This window comes from Chiloscyllium plagiosum, unplaced genomic scaffold (genome assembly GCF_037043375.1).
Source record: "Chiloscyllium plagiosum isolate Xiang-an unplaced genomic scaffold, Cpla_swu_hap1 HiC_scaffold_51, whole genome shotgun sequence".
Lineage (NCBI taxonomy): Eukaryota > Metazoa > Chordata > Chondrichthyes > Orectolobiformes > Hemiscylliidae > Chiloscyllium > Chiloscyllium plagiosum.
Window position 1 is genome coordinate 33,844,462 of NW_028270189.1, and position 14,406 is coordinate 33,858,867.

The following is a 14,406-nucleotide window of genomic DNA, read 5'->3' on the forward strand; positions in this document are numbered from 1 at the left end:
ATGTTACTACAACCAAGGAGTATAAACTTTATATTTACAAACATTCTATTTCATTTTACAGACCATTACCCACTCACTCCATGTTGAAATGTTCCTCTGCAAAGTTTCACAGTCCTCCGCTCACTTTGTTCCGCTAATCATCTTAGTGTCACATGCAAACGTTGACACCCTACGTGTGGTTCCAACTCCAAATCATCTGTATCAGTTGTAAATAATTGCAGTCACAACACCGATCCCTGAGGCACACTAATTGTCAATGATTGCCTGCCAGAATAATGCTCATTTATCCCCACACTTTGCTTCCTATTAGTCAACCAATCTTCTATCCATGCTAATACTCTGCCGGTAACGCCATGCACCCTTATATTATGCAACAGCCTCTTGCACAGCACCTTGTTGATGGTCTTTTGGCAATCCAGGTACACCTCATCCACTGGGTCCCCGTTGTCTACCTTGCTTGAAAAGTCTTCATAGAATTCAAAAAGATTGGTCAAGCATGACCTGTCCCTCATGCTGTGTCTGTACAATGGGACAATTTCTATCGAGATTCTCTATTATTTCTTCCTTGATAATAGACCCAAGCATCTTTTCCACTACAGAGAATAAAGTAACTGGTACATAATTCCCCACTTTTTGTCTACCTCCTTTTAAAAACATTGGTGTCACTTTTGCTGTTTTGCAGTCTGCTGGGACTGCCACAGGCTCCAGTGAATTTTGGAAAATTACTGCCAGTGAATTTGCTATTTTTCCTAGCATCTCTTTTAGTACCCTGGAATGCATTCCATCAAGGTGAGGAGACTATTCTATCGTTAGCTCAATTACCTCAAAACAGTCTAAAGCTAGCTGTTCTGGAATAATGATAGTTTCCAAATCCTCACCTACCTTTGTCTCTTTGCTAGTTACTGGAAAGATATTAGTATCCTCCACTGTGATATCCCATAACTAAATGCCTCTTCTCATTTTCCAAAGGACCAACATTTACTTTAGCCATTCTTTTCTCGTTATATATATTTATATAAACTTTTCCTTTCTGTCTTTGTGCTAGTTTATTTTTCTCATGTTCTATATTACTTTTCTTTATAGCTCCTGTGGCTTTCGGTTGACCTTTAACATTTTCCCAGTTCTAGTTTCATGCTGTTTTTGGCCACTTTGTCCAACTTCTCTTTCAACTTGATTTTCCAGAACAGCAACCCAATTCTCCAAGCATTTCACATACTATTTCTTCTTGCGATGGTACTCTCGAGCTGCTTCCCTGTTTCTTATGAGGCAGACCTCACGTTTACGAGTGGTTTCTTCAGCATTCTGGGGCTGGCTTTGCAGGACTGGTGAAGATGCCATAACCATTCCCTGGTCAGCAGTGGAGTTAGGAGTTCTACAGATCTGATAGGTTTGGACATCTCCAGCAGCACCTTGAACAAGCATTTGGCTGCCTGGCACAAAGATTTGCGGTCCATCAGGGCTCTGTGCATACTGTATAATGGCTGCTCCAACCTTGGCTGTCGCTGTATTGGTCATTGTTCATGTGTGGAGTCCTTGCATTTAATCTGTACCATTGTTGGCCAGCTGAATTGCTTCCCCCTGTGTCATAGCAATGTATTGTCCACTGCTAATCTGATAGATGGGTGTCTGCATCATCGTTGTAGTAATGGTTGAGACAGTCTCTTCTTCTGATTTCTCCTCATCGATTTCTTGGCACACTGGGGGGATCAGAAGAAAGTTCATTCAGGATTTTCCTGTATGAAGGCCGTCTCGATAGAATTTCTCTACGTTTCTGAGAGTCAGTCGTGCTATCCACAGATTCCTGGGAGTCTTCATTTTAAAGTATAGTAGAAATCTGAGCAGTCTGAACTTGAGGGGACTGCGTGACTGAGGACTGAGCTGCTTGGATAACGACTTGGACTTGAACAGTCTGCCCATTCGGCAATTGCACTAAAGTTACTGCTGGACTTGTTGTTGATTGGATCCCAGGCATGGTTACCTGCATGGTCACATGATATATTAATGATCGGGATGAAGTGATGGGGGCATTCCAACGAAGTTTGCTGATGATACGAAGTTAGGTGGACAGGCAAGTAGTACTAAGGAAGTGGGGAGGCTGCAGAAGGATCTATACAGTTTGGGAGAGTGGTCCAGGAAATGGCTGATGGAATTCAACGTGAGCAAATGCGAGGTCTTGCACTTTGGAAAAATGAATACAAACATGGACTGCTTTCTAAACGGTGAGAAAATTCATAAAGCCAAAGTACAAAGGGATCTGGGAGTGCTAGTCGAGGATTCTCTCAAGGTAAACGTGCAGGTTGAATCCGTGATTAAGAAAGCGAATGCGATGTTGTCATTTATCTCAAGAGGGTTGGAATATAAAAACAGCGATGTGCTACTGGGACTTTAAAAAGCTCTGGTTAGGACCCATTTGGAGTACTGTGTCCAGTTTTGATCCCCACACCTCAGGAAGGGCATACTGGCACTAGAGTGTGTCCAGCGGAGATTCACACGGATGATCCCTGGAATGGTAGGTCTAACATATGAGGAATAGCTGAGGATCCTGGGATTGTATTCATTGGAGTTTAGAAGGTTAAGGGAGATCTAATAGAAACTTACAAGATAATACATGGCTTGGAAAGGGTGGACACTCAGAAATTGTTTCCGTTAGGTGAGGAGACTAGGACCGGTGGGCACTGCCTTAGAATTAGAGGGGATAAATTCAGAACAGAAATGCGGAAACATTTCTTCAGCCAGAGCGTGGGGCCTGTGGAATTCATTGCCATGGAGTGCAGTGGAGGCTGGGATGCTAAATGTCTTCAAGGCAGAGATTGATAAATTCTTGATGTCACAAGGAATTAAGAGCTACGGGGAGAATGTGGGTAAGAGAAGTTGAAATGCCCATCAGCCATAATGAAATGGCGGAGTTGACTTGATGGGCCGAATGGCCTTACTTCCACTCCTATGTCTTATGGTCTAATTTGATCACTTTCCTCAGATACCCATTGCTGAGTATGCCTTTTCATACAGTCCTTCCATTTCACTGGAATAGACCTTTGTAAAATGTCTTTGAAACTCTTCCACTGCTCATCAACTTCCCACCATAACATTTTTGTTTCCAGTCTACTTTATCCAGATTCTCTCTTATTCCCTTGTCCCTTAATGTTTCTGTTGCTTAGCTGCTGAGTCGCGCCACAATCAACACTGCAATTGGGAGGAAGGGGCGGAACTGGAGGACAGAGCAGCGTCCGGTCCTCCAAACAGAGTGAGTGAGGAGCGGGACCAATGCATTCTCGGGAGTGAACGCTTCAGGATTGGTCAGAAAGTAAACTGTTTTGCAGGATTGATCATTCTCACGACATAGTGGAGTATTATCCCCTCTCATAAAACAATGTGAGGTTTTAAAGAAATCGTTAAGATGTAAATCTGACAACATAGTTAAGATGTAAATCTGACAATGTACATATTTCTAATCGATTTACACAACTCGAGTAACAAACTTATTTTCAAATTCCCAGAATGATTGGAAATTTACATACCTGGCCGGTATGATTAAGTTGGATGAAAAAATCTATTTGGATATGAACCATCTCAATGACTGTAACTCGACAGAGCAATTGCTAATGTCTAATATTTCTCCCGTGATTCTATGCAGTTATGAATATTCTCTATAAACTCACTGATAATCTTCGACGCACGCGCAGTTTGGTTTCTATGAAGGGCATGCGCAGTGTCACATTAACCAGGACACGGCGAGACATAGAGCAGCTTTCTCCGGGTGCGGCTACGCTCGGCTTCCGAGAGTGGCGTGTGGGAGACTCACTGGGAGAAAGGAGCGGAGAGAATTCAGAAGACGCGGATATAGGTGAAAAAACCCGAAAAAGACCCTCCAGGCCCTGATAAGGAGATGGTGGTCTCTGTCGGGAAAGCGGCCCAGGGTGACGGCCGCCATTTGTTTGAGGGAAGAGGGAGTGCGGGCCTCAGAGCCGCCATCTTGAGAAGGTCAATGAGCAGGTGGGCGGGGCTATTGGGGTCGAGGACAATTGGAGGAAAGACCCACCTTAGATTACTTCACTAAAGACATGAATGCACCCGGTGGATTTTTCTTAACATCAGCAATTGTTTAATACTCACTTACAGATTTTTAGTTACATCTTTTTTGAAGCATTTAATTCACATTCAATCATTTGCAATGGTGGGATTTGAACCTGTGTCCAGAGCACACTTGCTGAGTTTCTGGATAAATTGTTCCACAATAATGCCAATATGCCATCACTTCGCCTGCTCACAAGTTGCGCATCCCAGTGCAACAAGAATCAAAACACTTTCTTCCTGCACAATTGTTTGATCTTGCACTCTGGTGATATTACTTAGTAACTCTCCATGTAGTATCCCTCACTGTGTGGGTCGAATTGTTGCCTCTGTCAGTGTCCCTCGCTCTTGCAGCTACTCCAGATCCTGAGCAAACAGAATTCTCCACTCCAGATAGACGATGGAGACTGGGGTGTTCCAGATTTCTGTGGGACTCAGTGCCATTTGACATGTGTAGCCCTCACTGCATCAGTCTAATTTCCCATTCTGTTTATCTGTCTGTAGGTACTCAGGAAGGTCCTGACCTAATAGACTTCCCAGCTGCTGGGTGTCTAATCCATCCCTCATTGAAGATGGTTTGTCAGCCAGAGAGACACAGGGCAGGGAGATCTGGAGCCTTCAATAAATCCTGCAGTGAGGTAAGATCACTCACAGTGCAGAGAGCAATGAGAGGGCTCCAAACATCAGTTAACAGGACATGACATAGCTATAGTGCTGGAAGGGGAGCACAATACAGACACACCCCAGGTTCGGTCACCGCCTTTACTGCAAGTTTTGTTGTACTAAGACAACATCGGGAGTGTCACAGTTATCAATCCAAGCCTGTGCTGTCTTAGTGAGCATCAATACAAAAGAGGGGAAAGCAGGCCTTCCACGAGAGGGTGGGAATGCTGTCTGAGAATGTTCCATTCTGTGTTCCCTCTCCTACACTGTATCTATGGCTTGTCATGTGGATCAGTCATTCTAATGCTAAAAACAGTTCCAATCTCTGTACTTTCCTCCCCTCTCACCAATCACTTCATACGTTTGAACCTGCTCCAGTCCAGACGACCATCCATATCTCTGTAACTTACTTCAGTCTCGACAACATGCCTTGTCACGAGAGTCCACTCCCCCAATAACGCAAGACTTAGGGTCTGTTTCTGTGCTGCATGACTCTCTGGCCGAAGTCACCAATGCTGGCCAGGTTTCCTGAACTGAATGAGTTGCATTTCCCTGCGTTTGGCCCATGGCCCTTCAAACTTTCTCCCCTCCATGTTCCTGCCCAAATGTCTTTTCCATGTTGTAATTGTTCTTGTTTCTCCCATGTGCCACTGGCAGTCCATTCTGTATATGAACCGTCCTCTGTGGAAAATGTTGCCCCTCAGCTCCCTAAGTAAATCTTTGCTCTCGGTCACTCCTCAGGCCTTACCCATTCTGCTGTGGGACACAAACCCTCCCCGGTACAGACTTCCCTCGGACATTTGTGGGTGGCATGGTGGCACAGTGGTTAGCACAGCTGCCTCACAGCGACAGAGACCCGGGTTCAATCCCGCCTCAGGCGACTGTCTGTGTGGAGTTTGCACGTTCTCCCCGTGTCTGTGTGGGTTTCCTGCGGGTGCTCCGGTTTCCTCCCACAGTCCAAAGATGTGCAGGTCAGGTGAATTGGCCATGCTAAATTGCCCGTAGTGTTAGGTAAGGGGTAAATGTAGGGGTATGGGTGGGTTGCGCTTCGGCGGGTCGGTGTGGACTTGTTGGGCCGAAGGGCCTGTTTCCACACTGTAATGTAATGTAATCTAATCTAATTACCCATCCTGCTGTGGGACACAATCCCTCACCGGTACAGATGGCCCTCGGGCCCTACCTATTCTGCTGTGGGACACAACACCTCCCTGATACAGACACCCCTTAGGCTTTACCCATCCTGCTGTGGGACTAAATTCCTCCCTGGTAAAGTCTAATCTTGAGCCTTGCCCACCCTGCTGTTGGACACAACCCCACTTGGGTACAGTTTTCCCTCTGGCCTTACCCATCCTGCTGTGCAACACATTCCATCCCCAGTACAGACTGTCCACAGGCCTTACGCATCTTGCTGTGGGACCGAACTCCTCCCTGGTACAGTCTACCCTTGAGGCTTACCCATCCTAATTTGGGACGCATACCCTCCCCAGTACAGATTACTCTCTGGCCTTAACCGTCTTGCTGTGGGATACAACCCCTCCGAGGAACAGACTCCCCTCGAGCCTTACCCATCCTGCTGTGAGACACAACCTCTCCCTGGTGCAGACTCTCCTCGGGCCTTAACCGTCTGGCTGTGGGACACAACCCCTCCCCAGTACAGTCTACCCTTGAGCCTTCCCTGTCCTGCTTTGGGTCGCATACCTTCCCTGGTACAGAGTACCCTCCGGCCTCACCCTTCCTGCTGTGGGACACAACCCCTCCCCAGGTCAGACTCCCCTCGAGCCTTCCCCATCCTGCTGTGGAACACAACCCCTTCCCGGGACAGACTCCCCTCGGGCCTTCCCCATCCTGCTGTGGGACACAACCCCTTCCCTGGACAGACTCCCCTCGGGCCTTCCCCATCCTGCTGTGGGACACATCCCCTTCCCGGGACAGACTCCCCTCGGGCCTTCCCCATCCTACTGTGGGACACAACCCCTTCCCGGGACAGACTCCCCTCGGGCCTTCCCCATCCTGCTGTGGGACACAACCCCTTCCCGGGACAGACTCCCCTCGGGCCTTCCCCATCCAGCTGTGGGACACAACCCCTCCCCAGGTCAGACCCCCCTCTGGCCTTCCCCATCCAGCTGTGGAACACAACCCCTGCCCGGTACAGACCCCCCTCGGGCCTTCTCCATCCAGCTGTGGGACACAACCCCTGCCCGGTACAGACTCCCCTCGGGCCTTCTCCATCCAGCTGTGGGACACAACCCCTTCCCGGGACAGACTCCCCTCGGGCCTTCCCCATCCTGCTGTGGGACACAACCCCTGCCCGGTACAGACCCCCCTCGGGCCTTCCCCATCCAGCTGTGGGACACAACCCCTGCCCGGTACAGACTCCCCTCGGGCCTTCCCCATCCTGCTGTGGGACACAACCCCTGCCCGGTACAGACTCCCCTCGGGCCTTCCCCATCCTGCTGTGGGACACAACCCCTTCCCGGGACAGACTCCCCTCGAGCCTTACCCATCCAGCTGTGGGACACAACCTCTGCCCGGTACAGACCCCCCTCGGGCCTTCCCCATCCTGCTGTGGGACACAACCCCTTCCCGGGACAGACTCCCCTCGAGCCTTACCCATCCAGCTGTGGAACACAACCCCTGCCCGGTACAGACCCCCCTCGGGCCTTCTCCATCCAGCTGTGGGACACAACCCCTGCCCGGTACAGACTCCCCTCTGGCCTTACCCATCCTGCTGTGGGACACAACCTCTGCCCGGTACAGACTCCCCTCTGGCCTTACCCATCCTGCTGTGGGACACAACCACTGCCCGGGACAGACTCCCCTCGGGCCTTCCCCATCCAGCTGTGGGACACAACCCCTGCCCGGTACAGACCCCCCTCTGGCCTTCCCCATCCTGCTGTGGGACACAACCCCTGCCCGGTACAGACTCCCCTCTGGCCTTACCCATCCTGCTGTGGGACACAACCTCTGCCCGGTACAGACTCCCCTCTGGCCTTACCCATCCTGCTGTGGGACACAACCACTGCCCGGTACAGACTCCCCTCGAGCCTTCCCCATCCAGCTGTGGGACACAACCACTGCCCGGTTCAGACTCCCCTCGAGCCTTACCCATCCTGCTGTGGGACAGGTTGATAATTATATTGAATAGTATCCCTCCAGTGTGGAAACAGGCCCTTAGTCCAGCAAGTCCACACTGACCCGCGATAGATACCCTGCTCAAAATAGCTTCAAAATACATAGAAACAGTGATCACTGAATTGGGTAAAACTCCAAAGTTACATTGGGCAGTTTAAAAGTCTCGCTGTATTGTTGATATGTTCCTTTTCTTCAAACAGGTAACATTTTTATTAAAGCAGCAGATGTTCATTGTGAGAGTGTCTCTGTTAAACTGGAATCTGTTCTGTTCTCTGTGTAACAGGCTGTTGTTGTGTGCGATGGACTGTCACTAACAGTGTAATTGACCTGTGAGTCCTTGATCAGGTTTCCTTTGTCTGAAAATCTCATAATCAGTGAACTATGCATCTGCTCTTCTTAGCGAAAACAAAGAATAATTTCTCAACGAACAAACGGCACATCACAAAGCTATTTCATGGATTTCTGGCACACACCACCTACCAATGTATCTGGTAAGTCTGTTTCCTGAATAATTCTGAACTCTATCTGTAACTCTGAAAGTATCTGTATTGCTTGTCAGTTGATTGAGAATTCAGCCTCTTTGTTCTGAGCTGTTGTGATGCAGGCGGTGGCTTCATTCTGTCTCTGCCAAGTTTGTTTTCTCCTTCTGCTGTGATTCTGGGAGATTCCTTTCTGCAGGTGAGAATATTCAGTGACTGAACATTGAATGATTTTGACTCTAACAGAGCAGTGGCCTTGTTTTCAGCTCATTATTCACTTTCCATTTCCTGGTTGTGTTGAATGTTACAGAAACAGACTCTGAGCAATGTTTCCATTCACTTGTATTAGATTCATTGACAGCCACGTGGTCAGTCAGTTTCAGGCCGATGGATCAGTTTCTCTGTCCTATTAGATGGTGGCCACTTGCACAGTTTCCGATGGTTCACCTCAGTGTCAGGCCGTCAGCTGCTGAAACCCTCCATCCAGCATTTGTTCTCTCTCACCATGACTACTCCAATACAGTCCCAGCTCGTTTCCCACATTCTACCTCCGTATACTCACGATCGCCTCAGGTTCTACTGTCAGTATCCTTACAGCAAGTCACGTAAGTCATCCACCTCCATTTCACGCTGCTCTACATTACATTCAGTCCAAATATAATTTCAGAATTCCATTCATTGCGTTTAAAAACACCCATGATCTTGTCCTGTCCAAGCATCCAGGTTCCATCAGGTAGGTGGGTGTCCGGGTGGTTGGGTTGAAGCAAGAGCAGGAAACTGAGGATCATACAGGGGACAAAGATGGGGTTGGATGCGGGATGTTTAAGGAGAAAGAGCTGGTGTATTGTTGGGGATAGCTTCTCAGGGGAGTAGCACAGCGGTAGCCAGGTCTATAATACTCAATGGCCTGAGTTATCGGAAGAGGTTGGACAAGCTGGGACATTTTTCTTCAGAGGACAGGAGACATAAGGGAGATCTTATAGAAATGTATATGATCATGAGAGGCATGGATAGGGTGAATGCATTCAGTCTTTTTCCCAGGGTTGAAGAATTGAGGACTAGAGGGCATCAGTTTAACGTTAGAGGGGAAAGAATAAAAGGGAACGTTAGCAGCAACTTTTTTACACAGATGCTGATTCTCATACGGAATGAGCTGTCAGTGGAAGTGGCTGAGGCAGGTACATTAACAACATTTAAAAGGCATTTGGACAAATACATGGATAGGAAAGGATTAGAAGGAGATGGGGCATGGGCAGGGAAATGGGGTGACCATAGATGGACATTATGGTTGCCAGGGATCAGTCTGGCCCTTAGGGCCTCTCTCTGTGCTGTAGGACTCTATGACTCTATAACTGACTCTGCTGTAGACCAAGGTCAGGCAAAATCCAAGGGAGCGAAAATGGGAGGAGAAGCACTAGTTGGGGGCATAGACAGGTGTTACTGTGGCTGCGTCTGAGACTGTTGTATCCCTGGTGCCTGGTCAAGGACATCTCTGAGCATTTGCTTGAAATTCTGAATTGGGAGAATGGGAGGCCAGAGGTCATGGTGCACATTGCTACCAACGACACGGGTAGAAAGAGGGATGAGATCCTGAGGAGTAAGCACAGGAAGTAGGCAACGACTGAAAAGCAGAACCTTGAGGCTAGTAATCATTGCGTTAACACCAGTCCCATGTGCTTGTGAGACAAGGAATTGAAAGATAGCAGAGATGAATGCATGGCTGAAGAGCTGGTATAGGGGGAAGAGTTTCAGGATCTTGAATAATTGGGACCTGAACTAGAGGGGAATTGATATCCTCACTGGGAGGCTTGTTCCTGCTACAAGGGAAGGGTTTCACCTAGAATGGCAAGGTCCTGGGAATCACAGCAGCAGGGCAGCACGTGGGGGGTAAGGAAGGTCGGAAGATGTATACGAGTCAATCAGAAAGGAAATACAGAGAAATGAACACCATTGTACGAATGGGCTGATTGTGTTAATTTCAACACAAGGCGCAACATAGTTAAAGTAGATAAGCACAGATCCGATATTGTGGCCATTCCAGAGATTTGGTTCGGAGAAGGATAGGACTGGCTGCTCAATATTCCAGGGTTTCATTATTTCAGATGAGATGGAGAGGAGGGTAAAAGAGGTGGAGGAGCTGCATTACCAATCGGGTGAATGTTATGTCTGCACCCAGGACATACTGGAGGGGCTCGCCCACTGAGGCAACGAGGATAAGAAGGATGCAGTTAATGGGATTATACTATAGGACCCTCAATCTGCCAACGATACCTCGAGGTACAAATATCTTGGCAGAATATCTCGGCAGAGGCAATAACAACAGAGTTCTCAAAGTGTCTTTAACTTCCCCACCATTTGCTGGCACTACTTTAGAGCAAGAGGCTGAGACGGTGCAGAGTTTATTAAGTGTATCCAAGAGGGTTTCTTGAAATAGTAGTGTAAAGGAGGGGTAGGGGCCATAGTGGACCTTATATTGCTGAATGAGCCTGGCCAGGTGACTGACCTTTCAGTGGGAGACCATTTTGGAAACAGTGATCACAACTTAAGTTTTTTTTAAGGCAGCTACGAATAAATGGGATGTTTCTAAATTGTGGGATTGCAAATGATGTCAGTATTAGGCAGGAGCTAGGGAGTGTTAATTGGGAGGAGCTGTCATCAGACAATGCCACATTGGGCACGTGGGAGTTAGTTAAAGGCTTGCTGATTGGAGTTCACGACCAGCATGTTCCAGTAAGGAGGAGGGATAAGGCTGGTAATGTAAGGGCCCCTTGGATAACAAGGGAGGCTGGGAATTTAGTCAAAAGGGGAAAAAAACAAGCCTATGCAAGGTTTGGGAAGCTAGAATTGGACATGGCATGTGAGGAACGTAAAAAAACAAAAGCTGGAAGGAACCTGAACCGGGAATGAGCAGAGCAAGGAGGGGCATGCCCTTCGCAAGTAGGGTTAAAGAGCATCCCAAATCGTTCTGGAGATAATTACCCACAAGAGGATGTGAACATGGATTGTTACAGCGCAGTACAGACCTTTTGGCCCTCAATGTTGCACCGACCTGTGAAAATAATCTGATGCCTATCTAACCTACAACCTTCCAATATTACCCATATGTATGTCCAATGCCCATTTAAATGCCATTTGCGTCAGCAATTCTACTACTGTTGCAGGCAATTAAGTCACCTCTCGACCTTCTTCTTTCCAACTAAAACAGCCTCCATTCCCTTAGCCTTTCCTTGTAAGACCTTCCTTTCATACCAGGCAATATCCTAGTAAATCTACTCTGCACTCTTTCCACAGCTTTCACATAACTTGGAAAGAAGTCGGGCCAGTCAAGACTAAAGGAAGGAACTTGTGCTTGAAGTCAGTGGAAGTGGACGAGATCCTAAATAATTACTTTGCATCGGCATTCACCCAGGAAAAGAATATTGGGGATAATGAGATTTGTGTGGAGTATGCTAATGTGCTCGGGTATTTTTGAGGTCGAGAAAGAAGCATTAGATTTCTTGAACAGCATTAAAGTGGATTAATCCCGAGGATCCGATGGTAGCTACCCCAGGTTATTGAGAAAGGCAAGACAGGAGATATTTGGGGTCTTGAACATGATTGTTGAGTCCTCACTTGCCACTGGAAAGGTCGCAGAGGACTGGTGAGTAGCTTATGGTGTTCCTCTCTTCAAGAAGGGAAATAGAGACAATCCAGGAAGTTATAGCCTGGTGAGTCTCACCTCAGTGGTTGGGAAGCTTTGGACAGAATTTTTACGGATCGGATTTATGTGCATTTAGTAAAGAATGACCTAATTAGGGACAGTCAGCGCAGCACCATGAGATGCACAAGGTTGCTGGTCAAAATGTTTTACCCAGAGTTGAAATATCTTTACTAGAGAATGTGCATTTAAGGTGAGAGGGGGAGAGCTCAAAGGAGATGTGAGGGGTAATATGTTTTCCACAGAGACTGGTCGGAATCTGGAACATGTTGCCAGGGATGGTGGAGGAGGCAGAAATGAGAGGGTTGTTTAAGGGGTTTTTGGGTGAGCATGTGAATATGCAAGGATATGGAACAAAGATAGGAAGAAAGGATGAGTTTAATTTGGTGTCACATTCAGCACAACATTCTGGACTGAAGGGCCCGCTCCTGTGCTGTACTGTTCTTTGTCGTGTTTCTTTTGTTACAACATGACGGTGACCCCCTCTGTTAGTTAAACCAAACACCCAGAAAAGTTCACCTCCCCACATAATCTGTTAAAGTCTGAGTGACAGAAAACTCACACATTCCACTATTTAAAGAAAATAGCATTAATCTATTTTTAACTCAAAGTGAATATTAAACAACTATTCATAAATCTAAGCTCTCCCTTTCTTTTCACTGCATATTATCTGCCTCCAGCTCTATAACTATACGTTATTTCAGTAAGACACTTATTAAAATTACATCAATTTAATATCGAACCCACACAGTGACTCGTGAATTTTGTGTCTTTCTGCTTCTGGCTGAGGATCTCCCTGGGTCGTCGTTGTCTTCTTTTACTCCGAGTATGTTTCATATGGAAAGGTACCCTTTGATTGAGAGACTTTCCTAATTTATTGGTGAGCAAGATGTTGACTCTCCCAGACAGCAGTTACTCTCTGACCAATTTTTAAAATGTCCACATTTTATACGCCCCCATCAGATCATCTCATTGGCTTGATGCTGGCAAAACAATAAATTCAAACTCAATTGGGTTTTAGAATCTTGGGGTATAATTTAAACTGTTAGGTTAAATTTGAATTTTGTCAAAACAGCAACCAACATAGGTCTATATTTCACAGCCAAATGTTACATTTGTTTCTTTTCCCAGTACACTTTGGCTTGCTGGCTAGTCATATACAGTGCACAGTTCAGAAGAGTGTTCCCTCCCTCTTAAAGATAGAGTACACACCTTCAACTTTATAACACTTTGAGCATTACCTTATCAGAAAGGTCGTTCATTAAAGTGACAAGCAGTAGATTGTTTACATAACCTTTTTAGCTTAATATTTCAATTTCAACATAAAACAAAAGCTTGTGTTTGTGAGAGGATCATGTTACTGTGTGCAACAGACTGTCACTAATAAGATTATGCTCCCAATAATGCAGATTTCCTTTGTAAATTCTGCATGAAGTGATTTAAACACCTGGAAAGGGATTTGGTTTTCCAATGTGATTTCCATCAATGCACTTATTGGAACCTCAGGCAGACAGACAGACCCAGATGAGTGCAAATTTGTTTTCCTCACTGAAGGAAGCACACGTTGCCATCAGAGTGTTTGTAACAGAGGGGCACCAACTTATTCCTGGTTCTGGAGATTGTTGAATCAGTGGGTGAGATTCAGATATCCTGTACTGCATGTGATAAGAGGTGTTTTCATTGAATTGGATATTATGACCAAAGAGATTGGCAGGATTGATGTTGGCAGCTGTCTCTGCTGATAGGAATCTACGATGGGTCACAGTCTCAGGACTGGAGAGCAGCCTGAGTGACTGAGATAAGGAGAAATGACTTCACTCAAACACCTGGGAATCTGTGATCATTTCCACCTCAAGAACGGAATCACTGACTACATTCCAGAGAATAATTTGCAATGTTTGCAATACTAAGTGGATCAAAAGATGTTGCAGCAACTGGGTGAGTTCTGAAAAGTTAACGATGATGTTACTAAAATGAACACACATGCTGTGGCTGCTGGAAATTTGAAACAGACCGGCAGCTAATGTAGAGAGAGAGAAGCAGAGTTAATGTTTTGCATTTGATTAGATTAGGTTACTTACAGTGTGGAAACAGGCCCTTCGGCCCAACAAGTCCACACCGACCCGTCGAAGCGCAACCCACCCAGACCCATTCTCCTACACTTAACACTACGGCCAATTCAGCATGGCCAATTCAGCATGGCCAATTCAGCTAACCTGCACATCTTTGTGTCTGTGGAAAGAAACCCAAGCACCCAGAGGAAACCCACACAGACACAGGGAGAATGTGCGAACTCCACCCAGTCAGTTGCCTAAGGCGGGAAATGAACCCGGGTCTCTGGCGCTGTGAGGCAGCAGTTCTAAC

The 14,406-nt window shown here is 46.8% G+C and overlaps 1 long non-coding RNA gene and 1 pseudogene across 2 annotated transcripts; one reads left to right on the top strand and one right to left on the bottom strand.

The window, feature by feature from the left end:
- Window positions 1-1,077: 1,077 nt before the first annotated feature.
- LOC148135142 (cyclic AMP-responsive element-binding protein 1 pseudogene) lies at window positions 1,078-1,972 on the bottom strand (annotated as a pseudogene).
- Window positions 1,973-3,749: 1,777 nt separating this feature from the next.
- On the top strand, window positions 3,750-12,699 carry LOC148135143 (uncharacterized). Of its 2 annotated transcripts, XR_015755536.1 has the most exons (4): window positions 3,750-3,844; window positions 4,576-4,709; window positions 8,267-8,357; window positions 11,637-12,699. It is a non-coding gene; the product is annotated as an uncharacterized LOC148135143 (long non-coding RNA). The 2 variants fall into 2 exon arrangements; XR_015755535.1 differs by lacking the exon at window positions 3,750-3,844 and having other exon boundaries at window positions 4,423-4,709.
- The last annotated feature ends 1,707 nt before the right edge of the window (window positions 12,700-14,406 follow it).